At 33.7% G+C, this 20,865-nt stretch overlaps 6 non-coding genes across 6 annotated transcripts; all 6 read right to left on the bottom strand.

Annotated features, from left to right (window-relative positions):
* Nucleotides 1–5,389: 5,389 nt before the first annotated feature.
* Nucleotides 5,390–5,461, bottom strand: Trnah-gug (transfer RNA histidin (anticodon GUG)). Its single transcript has one exon. It is a non-coding gene; the product is annotated as a tRNA-His (tRNA).
* A 1,739-nt stretch (nt 5,462–7,200) lies between these two features.
* On the bottom strand, nt 7,201–7,272 carry Trnah-gug (transfer RNA histidin (anticodon GUG)). The gene has a single exon. It is a non-coding gene; the product is annotated as a tRNA-His (tRNA).
* Nucleotides 7,273–9,033: 1,761 nt separating this feature from the next.
* Nucleotides 9,034–9,105, bottom strand: Trnah-gug (transfer RNA histidin (anticodon GUG)). The gene has a single exon. It is a non-coding gene; the product is annotated as a tRNA-His (tRNA).
* A 1,586-nt stretch (nt 9,106–10,691) lies between these two features.
* On the bottom strand, nt 10,692–10,763 carry Trnah-gug (transfer RNA histidin (anticodon GUG)). The gene has a single exon. It is a non-coding gene; the product is annotated as a tRNA-His (tRNA).
* Nucleotides 10,764–14,456: 3,693 nt separating this feature from the next.
* On the bottom strand, nt 14,457–14,528 carry Trnah-gug (transfer RNA histidin (anticodon GUG)). Its single transcript has one exon. It is a non-coding gene; the product is annotated as a tRNA-His (tRNA).
* A 699-nt stretch (nt 14,529–15,227) lies between these two features.
* Trnah-gug (transfer RNA histidin (anticodon GUG)) lies at nt 15,228–15,299 on the bottom strand. Its single transcript has one exon. It is a non-coding gene; the product is annotated as a tRNA-His (tRNA).
* Between the last annotated feature and the right edge of the window lie 5,566 nt (nt 15,300–20,865).

Below are 20,865 nucleotides of genomic sequence, written 5' to 3'. Positions count from 1 at the left end.
AAATTACTCAACATTGAATATTGTCAAAATGTTATTGTAAACTATTTTTCGGCAAACATATTTGCAAAATATTTTGTAAACACTTGAAAACATAATAATGTTTTGCAGTAAGTTGAATGTTTTTGAATGTTATTAAAACGTTTTATACCTTTTATATACCATTCAAATATTTGTGTGTGTTTGCTGCCCGGGGTTTGCTGGGTATGCCGTGGAATTCCACACAGACATATTTGTAGAAATTTTCTGTATGAATGGGTTGAGATTGTTTCTGGAATGGGCCATATTATTAAATGATTAGTTTAGTTTCTGTTCTCATAGTAGTGTCTAATGACCCATTCCAGAAACAATCTCTACCCATTCATACAGAAAATTTCTACAAATATGTGTGTTTGGAATTCTACGGCATACCCAGCAAACACACACAAATATTTGAATGGTATATAAAAGGTATAAAACGTTTTAATAACATTCAAAAACATTAAACTTAATTTAGTACTCGGCAGTGCAAGTGTTCTTTTGCCTGGACATCATTGAATGAAATGACACTCATTTGATTTACAATGTAAATTATGTTTCTGAAAAATGCAAATAAATAAGTATGAATGATCCTTTTTTTTGGAGTAGCAATGGGTGCATCTTAAAGAAAACACTGGACTACATCCGACAACGCAACGCCCAATCGCTGTACCAATAACTTCTGTTATTTCCTTCTATTTCATCAATGAGTGAAACAAATTTCTTTCAATGAATGAAAACAATGACCATGACACAAACTGATATCATTTTTTGTATAGTTTTGTACAAATAGTATTTTTACCGTCCGAATCTAAAGCCATTTCATTTTTTACTGTGTATAGACTAAAATGACCCTCAATTGGGTAGGGCATTGAAGCAAACCCTCCTCAAAAATAATTTTCAGTACCCCCGGTATATGGCGTTCCACATTACGCGTCATTTTGCCGAAAAAGAGCTGCAACTATTATAGTTAATTAATTTTTCAGTCGGTAAGACCGTTTTCAAAATAAATTACCACGATTACTCAATAGCCAATTCCTAATCCCTCTGGGGAAGACCTTCGCTAAACCTTCCACAGGGGTATCGCAGATATCAAATGGTACAGCCCATTGATGTGCTAAAAATTAGCAAAATCTTTAGTTGGTCTGATTTTTGGTTCACGATACGACAACTGACTTTATTTTTGAAATGTAAAGTAATGGATTCGGAATCAATGAACCACGTTTATGACGGGCGTTTATGGTACCAAAAAGCTGTGAATATGAGATAAAAATCTAGATTTATTTTGAAAATAAGTTGGTTTCGGCCAAAAGTCCATCGGGGTAGTTCATCAATCCGCTTGCAATACCTATAAGTCTATATACGTAAATACAACTCCCACTTTTGTGTTCAAGTGTTGTACACGTCCTACATAATTGTAACGTGTTTGTACAATATTTTATAGAGTGTAAATGGTGTTATTTATTGTCATTAATGAATCTGGTAATGTTATTTTCAAGTATTATGGCCCTTTAATGGCGGTCATAACGCTGATAAATCGTCTATAATGTACTTCAAATATCAAAATAATTATGATTAAACTGTTCGTTTTAGACTCAAATGACTCAAGTGTGTATTTTATGGTGTACAGCATTGTGCTGTTGAATAGTAGTGCTAAGTTGTGCAGAGTATATAAGACCATCTCATTTTTCTTCATCCTGCCAAATTTCGGAAACGTCAGCCTGGTTGCAGTTTTCAAGACCTAGATAGGAGTCACAAATTAATAAATTTTCTAAATTGAAAGTGCATTTTGAAGTGCTACCACTTATCACGGATGTTGACCATTTAAATGTTCACGTTGCCATGTGAACAGAGCTTACAATACGCTACCTAAAATCGGGAAAATCAAATATGGTTTTCTTATCTTTTTGTCACATCATGAGGGAGATGGCTGGTGGTAATGCGGGCCGTCTCCTCAACCCATTTCAGAAATTGAAGACCAGTGGTCATACCAGTGGCAATGTCATTCAAAAACTTCGCTTACATTTCTCCTATAGTTAATGGTATACCTCTGTACATGTTTCCACAATTATTGGGTCATATCTACTTTGTGAGAGAAAGTAAAAACGAAATAAGATTCAGTGCACTGATGGGACCGTATGGTTTGAGGTACAAAATGAAATCAATTATGAGATTTAAGAAGAACTTTTTTTATATAAAACGAAAACTGTGCATGTGATTATACCATATACTGAAGACAGCACTCAATATCGTACGTGATTAAATGCTATCTACTGTAGACAGCACACAGTGCAATAATTACATGCTATCTACTGAAGGCAGCACAAAATGTCATACGTGATTAAATGTTATCTACTGAAGAAATCACACAATGCCATATGTGATTAAATGCCATATACTGTAGACATCACACAGTGCAATAATTAAATGCTATCTACTGAAGACAGCACACACTGCCATATGTGATTAAATGCTACCTACTGTAGACAGTACATAATGCCATATGTGATTAAATGCTATCTACTGCAGACAGCACACAATGCCATATGTGATTAAATGCTATATACGGTAGACAGCACACAATGACATATTTGATTAAATGCTATCTACTGTAGACAGCACACAATGCCATATGTGATTAAATGCTATATACGGTAGACAGCACACAATGACATATTTGATTAAATTCTATCTACTGCAGACAGCGCACAATGCAATATGTGATTAAATGCTATCTACTGCAGACAGCACACAATGCAATATGTGTTTAAATGCTATCTACTGTAGGCAGCACACAATGCCATATTTGATTAAATCCTATCTACTGAAGACAGCACATAATGCCATATGTGATTAAATGCTATCTACTTAAGACAGAACACAATGCCGTATGTGATTTAATGCTATCTACTTAAGACAGCACACAATGACATATTTGATTAAATGCTATCTACTGCAGACAGCACACAATGCCATATGTGATTAAATGCTATCTACTGCAGACAGCACACAATGCCATATGTGATTAAATGCTATCTACTGCAGTCAGCACACAATGCCATATGTGATTAAATGCTATCTACGGTAGACAGCATACAATTCCATATGTGATTAAATGATATCTGTCGTAGAGAGCACACAATTCCATATGTGATTAAATGCTATCTACTGCAGACATCACACAATGCCATATATGATTAAATGCTATATACGGTAGACAGCACACAATGCCATATGTGATTAAATGATATCTACTGTAGACAGCACACAATGTCATATGTGATTAAATGCTATCTATTGTAGACAGCACACAATGCCATATGTGATTATATGCTACCTGTCAATGAATTGCATTTTAAATAAGAGGAATGTCCTTCTGATATCAAATAATATTGCTATTTTGAAATTCGCGATAAAATACACATGTTATGGCAAACATTTTAATATCGCGAAATAGTACCCATGTTTTTTATTTATCTATTTACTTACCCAGCCGACGTTGTATCAATGTCGAAATCCTAACCTGTCCCAGTGGGTACAGATCTATCACTCGATTCGTTAGTTATAGGAGTACATTGCAAAACCTCTGGTTAAAATTCTGAATGGCAATCAACCATGGCATGGCACTGTTATGTTTGAGTAATTTAATATTTGAATTTTATTTGCATTGTGTGCTGTCTACAGTAGATAGTATTTAAACATATATGGCATTATGTGCTGTCTACAGTAGATAGCATTTAATCACATATGAAATTGTGTGCTGTCTTCAGCAGATAGCATTTAATCACATATGGCATTGTGTGCTGTCTACAGTAGATAGCATTTAATCACACATTGCATTGTGTGATGTCTTCAGTATATAGCATTTAATCACATAACATTGTGTGCTGTCTACAGTAGATAGCATTTAATCACATGACTTTGTCTGCTGTCTGCAGTAGATAACATTTAATCACATATGGCATTGTGTGCTGTCTACAGTAGATAGCATTTAATTTTTATTTATTTATTTATTTGGATTTAGAATGAAAAACATATCACACGTGTAGAATTATTTGTCAAATTACATATACGGCGACGTCAAAACTTAAGATATGGCCGAAAATATTCATACGAAAAACATAGATTCTGATTTCAATGCGAAAAAATAAAAACACTCCCCTCATCGGCAAATTGATGCCAATGATGCCAAACGACAAAATTATCATCTGAACCACGCTTTTCGGGACCTTCAGGATTTTGTGTACAATATCGTCGATTCATACGTCAAAAACGTATGAATGGCATTGACGTATGAATGGCACTGTAAGTTATGACGACTGGAGGAGCTTCGTCTCAAAGTGTCAAGTGATAAACATGCCGAGGATTATTTATTTATTTATTTATTTATTTATTTATTTATTTATTTATTTATTTATTTATTTATTTATTTATTTATTTATTTATTTATTTATTTATTTATTTATTTGTTTGTTTGTTTGTTTGTTTGTTTATTTATTTATTTATTTCACGGCAAGCTTATGTTTATGTTACTGGTCATGACGTGTTTGAAATTGGTTTACTAAGTTACGAGCAGTTTCAGTATTGTTATAAGAAATTTGAAAAAATCTATCAAGATTGCGTACCAACAAAATATGTAAGTGCAGACATCAATGTCTTTATGAGTGCGTTGTTTGAGTGTTTCGTTTTTGTTTGTTTGAATTGGGGAAGGGCAAGGGGTGTTTTCTAACCCAGCCGACGTTGTATCAATGTTGAAATAACGTCGAAATCCTAACCTGTCCTAGTGGGTCAAAGATCTATCACTCGATTCGTTAGTTATAGGAGTACATTACAAAACCTCTGGTTAAAATTCTGAATGGCAATCAACCAAGGCATGGCACTGTTATGTATGAGTAATTTAATATTTGAATTTTATTTGCATTTTGTGCTGTCAACAGTAGATAGCATTTAAACATATATGGCATTATGTGCTGTCTACAGTAGATAGCATTTAATCACATATGGCATTATGTGCTGTCTTCAGTAGTTAGTATTTAATCACATATTGCATTGTGTGCTGTCTGCAGTAGATAGCATTTAAACACATATGTCATTGTGTGCTGTCTACCGTATATAGCATTTAAACACATATGGCATTATGTGCTGTCTACCGTAGATAGCATTTAATCACATATGGCATTGCGTGCTGTCTACCGTAGATAGTATTTAATCACATATGGCATTGTGTGCTGTCTACCGTAGATAGCATTTAATCACATATGGCATTGTGTGCTGTCTACCGTAGATAGTATTTAATTTATTTCTACGCAATTTTATGACAGAAAAATATATTTTTACGATGTTTGCAGCAGTAAAATAATGATAGACAAAAGATTGCCGTCACCAGGATTCGAACCTGGGTTATTGCGGCCACAACGCAATGTCCTAACCACTAGACTATCACAGCGCCTTGGTAAAGCGTGACTTCATATTGGCGTCATAAAGGCATTGTTGTCGTGTTAAAACCATGTTCGTGACTGTGAAACAATTTGATATCGCGATATACCACCCGTGTTTTTATTTATTTATTTATTTATTTATTTATTTATTTATTTATTTATTTATTTATTTATTTATTTATTTATTTATTTATTTATTTACTTATTTATTTATTTATTTATTTATTTATTTATTTATTTATTTATTTATTTATTTATTTATTTATTTATTGCTTAATCACATGGATCACATGGCATCGTGTGGTGTCTACAGTAGATAGCATTTAATCACATATGGCACTGTGTCCTGTCTTCAGTAGATAGCATTTAATCACATATGGCATTGTGTGCTGTCTACAGTAGATAGCATTTAATTTTTATTTATTTATTTATTTGGATTTAGAATGAAAAACATATCACACGTGTAGAATTATTTGTCAAATTACATATACGGCGACGTCAAAACTTAAGACATGGCCGAAAATATTCATACGAAAAACATAGATTCCGATTTCAATGCGAAAAAATAAAAACACTCCCCTCATCGGCAAATTGATGCCAATGATGCCAAACGACAAAATTATCATCTGAACCACGCTTTTCGGGACCTTCAGGATTTTGTGTACAATATCGTCGATTCATACGTCAATAACGTATGAATGGCATTGACGTATGAATGACACTGTAAGTTATGACGACTGGAGGAGCTTCGTCTCAAAGTGTCAAGTGATAAACATGCCGAGGATTATTTATTTATTTATTTATTTATTTATTTATTTATTTATTTATTTATTTGTTTGTTTGTTTGTTTGTTTGTTTGTTTGTTTATTTATTTATTTATTTCACGGCAAGCTTATGTTTATGTTACTGGTCATGACGTGTTTGAAATTGGTTACTAAGTTACGAGCAGTTTCAGTATTGTTATAAGAAATTTGAAAAAATCTATCAAGATTGCGTACCAACAAAATATATAAGTGCGGACATCAATGTCTTTATGAGTGCGTTGTTTGAGTGTTTCGTTTTTGTTTGTTTGAATTGGGGAAGGGCAAGGGGTGTTTTCTAACCCAGCCGACGTTGTATCAATGTTGAAATAACGTCGAAATCCTAACCTGTCCTAGTGGGTCAAAGATCTATCACTCGATTCGTTAGTTATAGGAGTACATTACAAAACCTCTGGTTAAAATTCTGAATGGCAATCAACCAAGGCATGGCACTGTTATGTATGAGTAATTTAATATTTGAATTTTATTTGCATTTTGTGCTGTCAACAGTAGATAGCATTTAAACATATATGGCATTATGTGCTGTCTACAGTAGATAGCATTTAATCACATATGGCATTATGTGCTGTCTTCAGTAGTTAGTATTTAATCACATATTGCATTGTGTGCTGTCTGCAGTAGATAGCATTTAAACACATATGGCATTGTGTGCTGTCTACCGTATATAGCATTTAAACACATATGGCATTATGTGCTGTCTACCGTAGATAGCATTTAATCACATATGGCATTGCGTGCTGTCTACCGTAGATAGTATTTAATCACATATGGCATTGTGTGCTGTCTACCGTAGATAGCATTTAATCACATATGGCATTGTGTGCTGTCTACCGTAGATAGTATTTAATTTATTTCTACGCAATTTTATGACAGAAAAATATATTTTTACGATGTTTGCAGCAGTAAAATAATGATAGACAAAAGATTGCCGTGACCAGGATTCGAACCTGGGTTATTGCGGCCACAACGCAATGTCCTAACCACTAGACTATCACAGCGCCTTGGTAAAGCGTGACTTCATAATTATTGGCGTCATAAAGGCATTGTTGTCGTGTTAAAACCATGTTCGTGACTGTGAAACAATTTGATATCGCGATATACCACCCGTGTTTTTATTTATTTATTTATTTATTTATTTATTTATTTATTTATTTATTTATTTATTTATTTATTTATTTATTTATTTATTTACTTATTTACTTATTTACTTATTTATTTATTTCTTTATTTATTTATTTATTTATTTATTTATTTATTTGTTTCTTTTTTTATTTATTTATTGCTTAATCACATGGATCACATGGCATTGTGTGGTGTCTACAGTAGATAGCATTTAATCACATATGGCACTGTGTCCTGTCTTCAGTAGATAGCATTTAATCACATATGGCATTGTGTGCTGTCTACAGTAGATAGCATTAAATTTTTATTTATTTATTTATTTGGATTTAGAATGAAAAACATATCACACGTGTAGAATTATTTGTCAAATTACATATACGGCGACGTCAAAACTTAAGACATGGCCGAAAATATTCATACGAAAAACATAGATTCCGATTTCAATGCGAAAAAATAAAAACACTCCCCTCATCGGCAAATTGATGCCAATGATGCCAAACGACAAAATTATCATCTGAACCACGCTTTTCGGGACCTTCAGGATTTTGTGTAGAATATCGTCGATTCATACGTCAATAACGTATGAATGGCATTGACGTATGAATGGCACTGTAAGTTATGACGACTGGAGGAGCTTCGTCTCAAAGTGTCAAGTGATAAACATGCCGAGGATTATTTATTTATTTATTTATTTATTTATTTATTTATTTATTTATTTATTTATTTATTTATTTATTTATTTATTTGTTTGTTTGTTTGTTTGTTTGTTTGTTTGTTTGTTTGTTTGTTTATTTATTTATTTATTTCACGGCAAGCTTATGTTTATGTTACTGGTCATGACGTGTTTGAAATTGGTTACTAAGTTACGAGCAGTTTCAGTATTGTTATAAGAAATTTGAAAAAATCTATCAAGATTGCGTACCAACAAAATGTTGTTTGAGTGTTTCGTTTTTGTTTGTTTGAATTGGGGAAGGGCAAGGGGTGTTTTCTAACCCAGCCGACGTTGTATCAATGTTGAAATAACGTCGAAATCCTAACCTGTCCTAGTGGGTCAAAGATCTATCACTCGATTCGTTAGTTATAGGAGTACATTACAAAACCTCTGGTTAAAATTCTGAATGGCAATCAACCAAGGCATGGCACTGTTATGTATGAGTAATTTAATATTTGAATTTTATTTGCATTTTGTGCTGTCAACAGTAGATAGCATTTAAACATATATGGCATTATGTGCTGTCTACAGTAGATAGCATTTAATCACATATGGCATTATGTGCTGTCTTCAGTAGTTAGTATTTAATCACATATTGCATTGTGTGCTGTCTGCAGTAGATAGCATTTAAACACATATGGCATTGTGTGCTGTCTACCGTATATAGCATTTAAACACATATGGCATTATGTGCTGTCTACCGTAGATAGCATTTAATCACATATGGCATTGCGTGCTGTCTACCGTAGATAGTATTTAATCACATATGGCATTGTGTGCTGTCTACCGTAGATAGCATTTAATCACATATGGCATTGTGTGCTGTCTACCGCAGATAGTATTTAATTTATTTCTACGCAATTTTATGACAGAAAAATATATTTTTAAGATGTTTGCAGCAGTAAAATAATGATAGACAAAAGATTGCCGTGACCAGGATTCGAACCTGGGTTATTGCGGCCACAACGCAATGTCCTAACCACTAGACTATCACAGCGCCTTGGTAAAGCGTGACTTCATATTGGCGTCATAAAGGCATTGTTGTCGTGTTAAAACCATGTTCGTGACTGTGAAACAATTTGATATCGCGAAATACCACCCGTGTTTTTATTTATTTATTTATTTATTTATTTATTTATTTATTTATTTATTTATTTATTTATTTATTTATTTATTTATTTATTTATTTATTTATTTATTTACTTATTTATTTATTTATTTATTTATTTATTTATTTATTTATTTATTTATTTATTTATTTATTTATTTATTTATTGCTTAATCACATGGATTACATGGCATTGTGTGGTGTCTACAGTAGATAGCATTTAATCACATATGGCACTGTGTCCTGTCTTCAGTAGATAGCATTTAATCACATATGGCATTGTGTGCTGTCTACAGTAGATAGCATTTAATTTTTATTTATTTATTTATTTGGATTTAGAATGAAAAACATATCACACGTGTAGAATTATTTGTCAAATTACATAATTATACGGCGACGTCAAAACTTAAGACATGGCCGAAAATATTCATACGAAAAACATAGATTCCGATTTTAATGCGAAAAAATAAAAACACTCCCCTCATCGGCAAATTGATGCCAATGATGCCAAACGACAAAATTATCATCTGAACCACGCTTTTCGGGACCTTCAGGATTTTGTGTACAATATCGTCGATTCATACGTCAATAACGTATGAATGGCATTGACGTATGAATGGCATTGTAAGTTATGACGACTGGAGGAGCTTCGTCTCAAAGTGTCAAGTGATAAACATGCCGAGGATTATTTATTTATTTATTTATTTATTTATTTATTTATTTATTTATTTATTTATTTATTTATTTATTCATTCATTTATTTATTTATTTATTTATTTATTTATTTATTTATTTATTTGTTTGTTTGTTTGTTTGTTTGTTTGTTTGTTTGTTTGTTTGTTTATTTATTTATTTCACGGCAAGCTTATGTTTATGTTACTGGTCATGACGTGTTTGAAATTGGTTACTAAGTTACGAGCAGTTTCAGTATTGTTATAAGAAATTTGAAAAAATCTATCAAGATTGCGTACCAACAAAATATGAAGTGCGGACATCAATGTCTTTATGAGTGCGTTGTTTGAGTGTTTCGTTTTTGTTTGTTTGAATTGGGGAAGGACAAGGGGTGTTTTCTAACCCAGCCGACGTTGTATCAATGTTGAAATAACGTCGAATCCTAACCTGTCCCAGTGGGTAAAGATCTATCACTCGATTTTTTTGTCAAAAAATATCTATATCTGCAATACGAAAGGTCAAAATTTCCAATTGATGACCAACAATCCTAGCCACGCCTTCGGACCAATTCATTATCTCCGGTACGGATCTGTAGACCGGACTAGACCCTCTTCCTTAAAAAATAATAACAATAATAATACAAATTACAACAAGAACAACAAAATGCAACAACAACACACACAAAAGGACAGATGTCCATATTTTATCAAAGTTTATTTCTACGCAATTTTATGACAGAAAAATATATTTTTACGATCATGATGTAACTGTTTGCAGCAGTAAAATAATGATAGACAAAAGATTGCCGTGACCAGGATTCGAACCTGGGTTATTGCGGCCACAACGCAATGTCCTAACCACTAGACTATCACAGCGACTTGGTAAAGCGTGACTTCATATTGGCGTCATAAAGGCATTGTTGTCTTGTTAAAACCATGTTCGTGACTGTGAAACAATTTGATATCGCGAAATACCACCCGTGTTTTTATTTATTTATTTATTTATTTATTTATTTATTTATTTATTTATTTATTTATTTATTTATTTATTTATTTATTTATTTATTTATTTATTTATTTATTTATTTATTTATTTATTTATTTATTTATTTATTTATTTATTTATTTATTTATTTATTTATTTATTTATAGCTTAATCACATGGCATTGTGTGGTGTCTACAGTAGATAGCATTTAATCACATATGGCACCGTGTCCTGTCTTCAGTAGATAGCATTTAATCACATATGGCATTGCGTGCTGTCTACAGCAGATAGCATTTAATCACATATGGCATTGTGTGCTGTCTACAGTAGATAGCATTTAATCACATAATGGCATTGTGTGATATCTTCAGTAGCTAGCATTTAACCACATATGGCATTGTGTGCTGTCTTCAGTAGATAGCATTTAATCACATACGGCATTGTGTGCTGTCTTCAGTAGATATAATTTAATCACATATGGCATTGTGTGCTGTCTACAGTAGATGGCATTTAATCACATATGGCATTATGTGCTGTCTACAGTAGATATTATTGAAAGTGTACATACTGCAGTTACTGTCCGTTTTCCTATACACAATACACAGAGCTCTCTCAATTGACGCGTGACCTCTACAAGTAGTGTATGTTAGAAGTATGGGCAATTGCCTAGTTAACGTCACTGTGTGAAAAATAACCGGCCAATATTTAAAGTATTCTCTGAAATTCTAGAAAATATAGTTTTGTAACATGTCCTAAATTTTTAGCTAATTTAGGTGTTTGGAAATATTCGCACTTTTGTGTTTTAGGAAGGATATGTAAACGACAGATAACACCAAAAAATATGAAGAAATTATTTCCAAACAGTGTTAAGTCTGCAAACCATTATGCTTCTCATTTTCAAGAACGCTGGTTAACAATAGGCCTAAGCAGACTATTGTCTCATTTCGTAAACAAAAGCCCATACAGAATTGTTACCTTGCGTTCGCTTTATAATCGTTCACCCAACTGAAACTATAATACCAGCTCATTGCTCATTGCACAGGTAAAACAGAAACATGTGTAGTGTGGATTTAACCAGAGAAGATCTGATTTAATCAGTTGAGCTGTTTTCAATGAGTGTTATCTTGGTTTAATAGCTTTTAATGGGGTTTAAGTCCTGCAAAGGTCGTGGTGAATTCTACTGTATACATGACTGCATCATGATGTAGCTGGGGTGAAAAGCCGACGATCAGTTGAAAATTTTGACCTTTGAAATTGAAGATAAACATTTTTTTCCCCAAAAGACCTAAATATTTGTGATGTTTTTATCAAAACCTGGTTATTGCGGCCACAACGCAATGTCCTAACCACTAGACTATCACAGCGCCTTGGTAAAGCGTGACTTCATTTTGGCGTCATAGAGGCAACGTTGTCTTGTTAAAACAATTTTCGTGACTGCGAAATAGCACCCATGTTTTTTATTTATCTATTTACTTATTTATTTATTTTCATTATTTATTTTAGCTTAAGGGCTCGGATAGCGACGTTTTCACCTATTTTTTGTGGGACCTGAGAGCATATTGGGTCAATCCATATGAAATCAAGGAGGCGTCCCACCTGACCCCTTCAGATTTGCTTTATATTGTAGTCATATGTTGTACCTGTAAAAATCTTAACTACCTGCAAATCTGCGGCCTGTAGCTCTTACGGATTTTCTGTGGCAGCCATTTAAAGTTGGAGTAGGGGGGTCTAAATTTGGACCCAAAAGTTGCCCTTTAAATAAATTTCATCTTTGGGAGTCTGTGCCTTCTTTATAAAAAGAAAGAGAGGTCTTAAACTTTGTATACACACTAACTGCATGCCCAATTTGTCAAAATATAAAAAAAAAAAAAATTCTGTAATTGCGCGTTGTGTCACGGGGTCATTAAATATGCAAGAAAAATGTAATGTTTTGTAAACTGGCAAGTTTAGCCCCCTAAATTCACATTTTTGTCAGATTAATTATTTTTGTTATCACTGATGCTATGTATAGGATAAATACAATGCATATCAAAACATTGAGGTCACAACTCATTTACATTTCGAATAGCGCCTCACGAAGATGAAATTTATTGCAAATTCAACATTTTCAGGGGGCCCAAAGTCGATGTGGTCCACCTTCAAAATTTATAAAACATCACTTTTATATAACTACTAGTCTTAAATTACAACTTTGGTAAGTCCCAGTAATTGTATAGGTTGACTTCATATAAAATGACAAGCCCAAAGTTGACCATTTTCTTATGATTGCATGTAGTGCAAATGTGCCGAATTCGGAAGGCTTGAAAGTCAGATTGGCCATAATATTAAAAATAAATGATTAGATGAGTAGTTATTGGTCCTATTTACTTTTATTTCCATTTCATTTTCAATATATACAGATTTTCTATGGTAGCCATTTAAAGTTGGTGTAGATGAAAATTAATGCAAATTCACCATTTTCAGTGGGCCCAAAGTCGATGTGGTCAACCTACAAAATTTATAAAACATCACTTTTATATGACTACTAGTCTCAAATTACAACTTTGCTCAATCCCAGTAATTTTATAGGTTGACTTCATATAAAACGACAAGCCCAAAATTGACCATTTTCTTATGATTGCATGTACTGCAAATGTGCCGAATTCGGAAGGTTTAAAAGTCAAAATGGCCACAAGATTGAAAATAAATGACTAGATGCGTAGTTATTGGCCCTATTTACTTTTATTTCATTTTATTTTCAATATTGGGGCCAATTTGACTTTCAAGCCTTCCGAATTCGGCACATTTACACTACATGCAATCATAAGAAAATGGTCAACTTTGGGCTTGTTGTTTTATATGAAGTCAACCTATACAATTACTGGGACTTAGCAAAGTTTTAATTTAAGACTAGTAGTTATATAAAAGTGATGTTTTATCAATTTTGAAGGTGGACCACATCGACTTTAGGGCCCCTGAAAATGTTGAATTTACAATAAATGTCATCTTCGTGAGGGCGCTGTTCGAAATGTAAATGAGTTGTGACCTCAATTTTTTGGATATGCATTGTATTTATCCTATATATAGCATCAGTGATAACAAAAAATAATTAATCTGACAAAAAATGTGAGTTTAAGGGAGCTAAACTTGCCAGTTTACAAAACCTTACATTTTTTTTTGCATATTTAATGACCCCGTGACACAACGCGCAATTACAGAATTTTTTTATTTTTTATTTGTTGACAAATTGGGCATGCAGTTAGTGTATATACAAAGTCTCAGACCTCTCTCTCTTTTTATAAAGAAGGCACAGACTCCCAAAGATGAAATTTATTTAAAGGGCAACTTTTGGGTCCAAATTTAGACCCCCCTACTCCAACTTTAAATGGCTGCCACAGAAAATCCGTAAGAGCTACAAACCTCAAATTTGCAGGTTTTTAATATTTTTACAGGTACAACATATGACTAAAATATAAAGCAAATCTGAGGGGGTCAGGTGGGGCGCCTCCTTGATTTCATATGGAGTAACCCTATTATGACAGAAGAATATATTTTTACGTTGCTGTAACTGCTTGCAGCAGTAAAATAATGATAGACAAAAGATTGCCGTGACCAGGATTCGAACCTGGGTTATTGCGGCCACAACGCAATGTCCTAACCACTAGACTATCACAGCGACTTGGTAAAGCGTGACTTCATATTGGCGTCATAAAGGCATTTTTGTCTTGTTAAAACCATGTTCGTGACTGTGAAACAATTTGATATCGCGAAATACCACCCGTGTTTTTATTTATTTATTTATTTATTTATTTATTTATTTATTTATTTATTTATTTTTATATTTATTTATTTATTTATTTATTTATTTATTTATTGATATTTTTGAAATTTAACAGTCCTCAAAGTAAACTGTATAAACCTAATGGCAATAAAGGTGTATGATCTGTGATGACGATCAATTGGAAATTTTGTCCTTTGAAATTGAAGATAAACATTTTTTCCCAAAAACACATAAATATTTTTGATGTTTTTGTCAAAAAAATATCTATATCTTCAACACAAAAGTTCAAAATTTCCAATTGATGACCAACAATCCTAGCCACGCCTTCGGATCCTATAATTCATTATTTCCGGTACGGATCTGTAGACCGGACTAGACCCTCTTCCTTAAAAAATAATAACAATAATAATAAAAATTACAACAAGAACAACAAAATGCAACAACAACACACACAAAAGGACAGCTGTCCATATTTTATGAAAGTTTATTTCTACGCAATTTTATGACAGAAGAATATATATTTACGAAAGAGAAGAATATATTTTTACGTTGCTGTAACTGCTTGCAGCAGTAAAATAATGATAGACAAAAAATTGCCGTGACCAGGATTCGAACCTGGGTTATTGCGGCCACAACGCAATGTCCTAACCACTAGACTATCACAGCGCCTTGGTAAAGCGTGACTTTATATTGGCGTCATAAAGGCATTGTTGTCTTGTTAAAACAATGTTCGTGACTGTGAAACAATTTGATATCGCGAAATGGCACCCGTGTTTTTATTTATTTATTTATTCATTTATTTATTTATTTATTTATTTATTTATTTATTTATTTATTTATTTATTTATTTATTTATTTATTTATTTATTTATTTATTTATTTATTTATTTATTTATTTATTTATTTATTTATTTATTTATTTATTTATTTATTTATTTATTTATTTATTTATTTATTTATTTATTTATTTATTTCACGGCAAGCTTATTTTATGTTACTGGTCATGACGTATTTGAAATTGGTTTACTAAGTTACGAGCAGTTTCAGTATTGTTATAAGAAATTAGACAAAAATCTATCAAGATTGCGTACCAACAAAATATGTAAGTGCAGACATCAATGTCTTTATGAGTGCGTTGTTTGAGTGTTTCGTTTTTGTTTGTTTGAATTGGGGAAGGGCAAGGGGCGTTTTCTAACCCAGCCGACGTTGTATCAATGTTGAAATAACGTCGAAATCCTAACCTGACCCAGTGGGTAAAGATCTATCACTCGATTCGTTAGTTATAGGAGTACATTGCAAAACCTCTGGTTAAAATTCTGAATGGCAATCAACCAAGGCATGGCAATGTTATGTTTGAGTAATTTAATATTTGAATTTTATTTGCATTGTGTGCTGTCTACAGTAGATTGCATTTAATCACATATGGCATTATGTGTTGCCTACAGTAGATAGCATTTAATCACATATGGCATTGTGTGTTGCCTACAGTAGATAGCATTTAATCACACATGGCATTGTGTGTTGCCTACAGTAGATAGCATTTAATCACATATGGCATTGTGTGCTGTCTACCGTATATAGCTTTTAATCACATATGGCATTGTGTGCTGTCTACAGTAGAGGGCATTTAATCACATATGGTATTGTGTGCTGTCTACCCTAGATGGCATTTAATCACATATGGCATTGTGTGCTGTCTTCAGTAGATATCATTTAATCACATATGGCATTGTGTGCTGTCTACCGTAGATAGCATTTAATCACATATTACATTGTGTGCTGTCTGCAGTAGATAGCATTTAATCAAATATGTCATTGTGTGCTGTCTGCAGTAGACAGCATTTAATCACATATGGCATTGTGTGCTGTCTACCGTAGATAGCATTTAATCACATATGGCATTGTGTGCTGTCAACAGTAGACAGCATTTAATCACATATGGCATTATGTGCTGTCTACCGTAGATAGCATTTAATCACATATGGCATTGTGTGCTGTCTGCAGTAGACAGCATTTAATCAAATATGTCATTATGTGCCGTCTACCGTAGATAGCATTTAATCACATATGGCATTGCGTGCTGTCTGCAGTAGACAGCATTTAATCACATATGACATTATGTGCTGTCTACCGTAGATAGCATTTAATCATATATGGCATTGTGTGCTGTCTGCAGTAGATAGCATTTAAACACATATGGCATTATGTGCTGTCTACCGTATATAGCATGTAATCACATATGGCATTATGTGCTGTCTACAGTAGATAGCATTTAATCACATATGGCATTGTGTGCTGTCTACCGTTAATAGCATTTAAACACATATGTCATTGTGTGCTGTCTGCAGTAGATAGCATTTAATCACATATTGCATTGTGTGCTGTCTGCCGTAGATAGCATTTAATCACATATGGCATTGTGTGCTGTCTACCGTAGATAGTATTTAAACACATATGACACTGTGTGCTGTCTACCGTATATAGCATTTAATCACATATTGCATTGTGTGCTGTCTGCAGTAGATAGCATTTAATCAAATATGTCATTGTGTGCTCTCTACCGTAGATAGTATTTAATCACATATGGCATTGTGTGCTGTCTACCGTAGATAGCATTTAATCACATATTGCATTGTGTGCTGTCTGCATTAGATAGCATTTAATCATATATGTCATTGTGTGCTGTCTACCGTAGATAGTATTTAATCACATATGGCATTGTGTGCTGTCTACCGTAGATAGCATTTAATCACATATGGCATTGTGTGCTGTCTGCAGTAGACAGCATTTAATCACATATGGCATTATGTGCTGTCTACCGTAGATAGAATTTAAACACATATGGCATTATGTGCTGTCTACCGTAGATAGCATTTAATCACATATGGCACTGTGTGCTGTCTGCAGTAGACAGCATTTAATCACATATGACATTATGTGCTGTCTACCGTAGATAGCATTTAAACACATATGTCATTGTGTGTTGTCTGCAGTAGATAGCATTTAATCACATATGGCATTGTGTGCTGTCTACCGTTAATAGCATTTAATCACATATGGCATTGTGTGCTGTCTACCGTAGATAGCATTTAATCACATATGGCATTGTGTGCTGTCTGCAGTAGATAGCATTTAATCAAATATGTCATTGTGTGCTGTCTACCGTAGATAGTATTTAATCACATATGGCATTGTGTGCTGTCTACCGTAGATAGCATTTAATCACATATTGCATTGTGTGCTGTCTACAGTATATAGCATTTAATCAAATATGTCATTGTGTGCTGTCTACCGTAGATAGTATTTAATCACATATGGCATTGTGTGCTGTCTACCGTAGATAGCATTTAATCACATATGGCATTGTGTGCTGTCTACAGTAGATAGCATTTAATCACGTATTGCATTGTGTGCTGTCTGCAGTAGATAGCATTTAATCACATGTGGCATTGTGTGCTGTCTACCGTAGATAACATTTAATCAAATATGGCATTGCGTGTTACCTACAGTAGATAGCATTTAAACATATATGGCATTATGTGCTGTGTACAGTAGATAGCATTTAATCACACATGTCATTGTGTGTTACCTACAGTAGATAACATTTAATCACACATGGCATTGTGTGCTGTCTACTGTAGATAGCATTTAATCACATGTGGCATTGTGTGCTGTCTACCGTAGATAACATTTAATCAAATATGGCATTGCGTGTTACGTACAGTAGATAGCATTTAAACACATATGGCATTATGTGCTGTGTACAGTAGATAGCATTTAATCACACATGGCATTGTGTGTTACCTACAGTAGATAACATTTAATCACATATGGCATTGTGTGCTGTCTACCGTAGATAGCATTTAATCACATATGGCATTGTGTGCTGTCTGCAGTAGATAGTATTTAAACACATATGGCATTGTGTGTTACCTACAGTAGATAGCATTTAATCAAATATGGCATTGTGTGCTGCCTACAGTAGATAGCATTTAATCACATATGGCATTTTTGCTGCCTACAGTAGATAGCATTTAATCATATATGGCATTGTGTGTTACCTACAGAAGATAGCTTTTAATCAAATATGGCATTGTGCGCTGCCTACAGTAGATAGCATTTAATCACATATGGCATCGTGTGCTGCCTACAGTAGATAGCATTTAATCACATATGGCATTGTGTGCTGTCTACAGTAGATAGCATTTATTCACATATGGCATTGTGTGCTGTCTGCAGTAGATAGCGTTTATTCACATATGGCATTGTGTGCTGTCTGCAGTAGATACCATTTAATCACATATGGAATCGTGTGCTGCCTACAGTAGATAGCATTTAATCACACATTGCATTGTGTGCTGTCTACAGTAGATAGCATTTAATCACATATTGCATTGTGTGCTGTCTACAGTAGATAGCATTTATTCACATATGGCATTGTGTGCTGTCTACCGTAGATAGCATTTAAACACATATGTCATTGTGTGTTGTCTGCAGTAGATAGCATTTAATCACATATGGCATTGTGTGCTGTCTACCGTTAATAGCATTTAATCACATATGGCATTGTGTGCTGTCTACCGTAGATAGCATTTAATCACATATGGCATTGTGTGCTGTCTGCAGTAGATAGCATTTAATCAAATATGTCATTGTGTGCTGTCTACCGTAGATAGTATTTAATCACATATGGCATTGTGTGCTGTCTACCGTAGATAGCATTTAATCACATATTGCATTGTGTGCTGTCTACAGTAGATAGCATTTAATCAAATATGTCATTGTGTGCTGTCTACCGTAGATAGTATTTAATCACATATGGCATTGTGTGCTGTCTACAGTAGATAGCATTTAATCACATATGGCATTTTTGCTGCCTACAGTAGATAGCTTTTAATCAAATATGGCATTGTGCGCTGCCTACAGTAGATAGCATTTAATCACATATGGCATCGTATGCTGCCTACAGTAGATAGCATTTAATCACACATGGCATTGTGTGCTGTCTACCGTAGATAGCATTTAATCACATATGGCATTGTGTGCTGTCTGCAGTAGATAGCATTTAATCAAATATGTCATTGTGTGCTGTCTACCGTAGATAGTATTTAATCACATATGGCATTGTGTGCTGTCTACCGTAGATAGCATTTAATCACATATTGCATTGGGTGCTGTCTACAGTAGATAGCATTTAATCAAATATGTCATTGTGTGCTGTCTACCGTAGATAGTATTTAATCACATATGGCATTGTGTGCTGTCTACCGTAGATAGCATTTAATCACATATGGCATTGTGTGCTGTCTACAGTAGATAGCATTTAATCACGTATTGCATTGTGTGCTGTCTGCAGTAGATAGCATTTAATCACATGTGGCATTGTGTGCTGTCTACCGTAGATAACATTTAATCAAATATGGCATTGCGTGTTACCTACAGTAGATAGCATTTAAACATATATGGCATTATGTGCTGTGTACAGTAGATAGCATTTAATCACACATGTCATTGTGTGTTACCTACAGTAGATAACATTTAATCACACATGGCATTGTGTGCTGTCTACCGTAGATAGCATTTAATCACATGTGGCATTGTGTGCTGTCTACCGTAGATAACATTTAATCAAATATGGCATTGCGTGTTACGTACAGTAGATAGCATTTAAACACATATGGCATTATGTGCTGTGTACAGTAGATAGCATTTAATCACACATGGCATTGTGTGTTACCTACAGTAGATAACACTTAATCACATATGGCATTGTGTGCTGTCTACCGTAGATAGCATTTAATCACATATGGCATTGTGTGCTGTCTGCAGTAGATAGTATTTAAACACATATGGCATTGTGTGTTACCTACAGTAGATAGCATTTAATCAAATATGGCATTGTGTGCTGCCTACAGTAGATAGCATTTAATCACATATGGCATTTTTGCTGCCTACAGTAGATAGCATTTAATCATATATGGCATTGTGTGTTACCTACAGAAGATAGCTTTTAATCAAATATGGCATTGTGCGCTGCCTACAGTAGATAGCATTTAATCACATATGGCATCGTGTGCTGCCTACAGTAGATAACATTTAATCACATATGGCATTGTGTGCTGTCTACAGTAGATAGCATTTATTCACATATGGCATTGTGTGCTGTCTGCAGTAGATAGCGTTTATTCACATATGGCATTGTGTGCTATCTGCAGTAGATAGCATTTAATCA

Source organism: Amphiura filiformis, chromosome 9 (genome assembly GCF_039555335.1).
Source record: "Amphiura filiformis chromosome 9, Afil_fr2py, whole genome shotgun sequence".
Lineage (NCBI taxonomy): Eukaryota > Metazoa > Echinodermata > Ophiuroidea > Amphilepidida > Amphiuridae > Amphiura > Amphiura filiformis.
The sequence above is the reverse complement of the archived record's forward strand: the minus strand, read 5'-3'. Positions and strand labels throughout refer to the sequence as shown.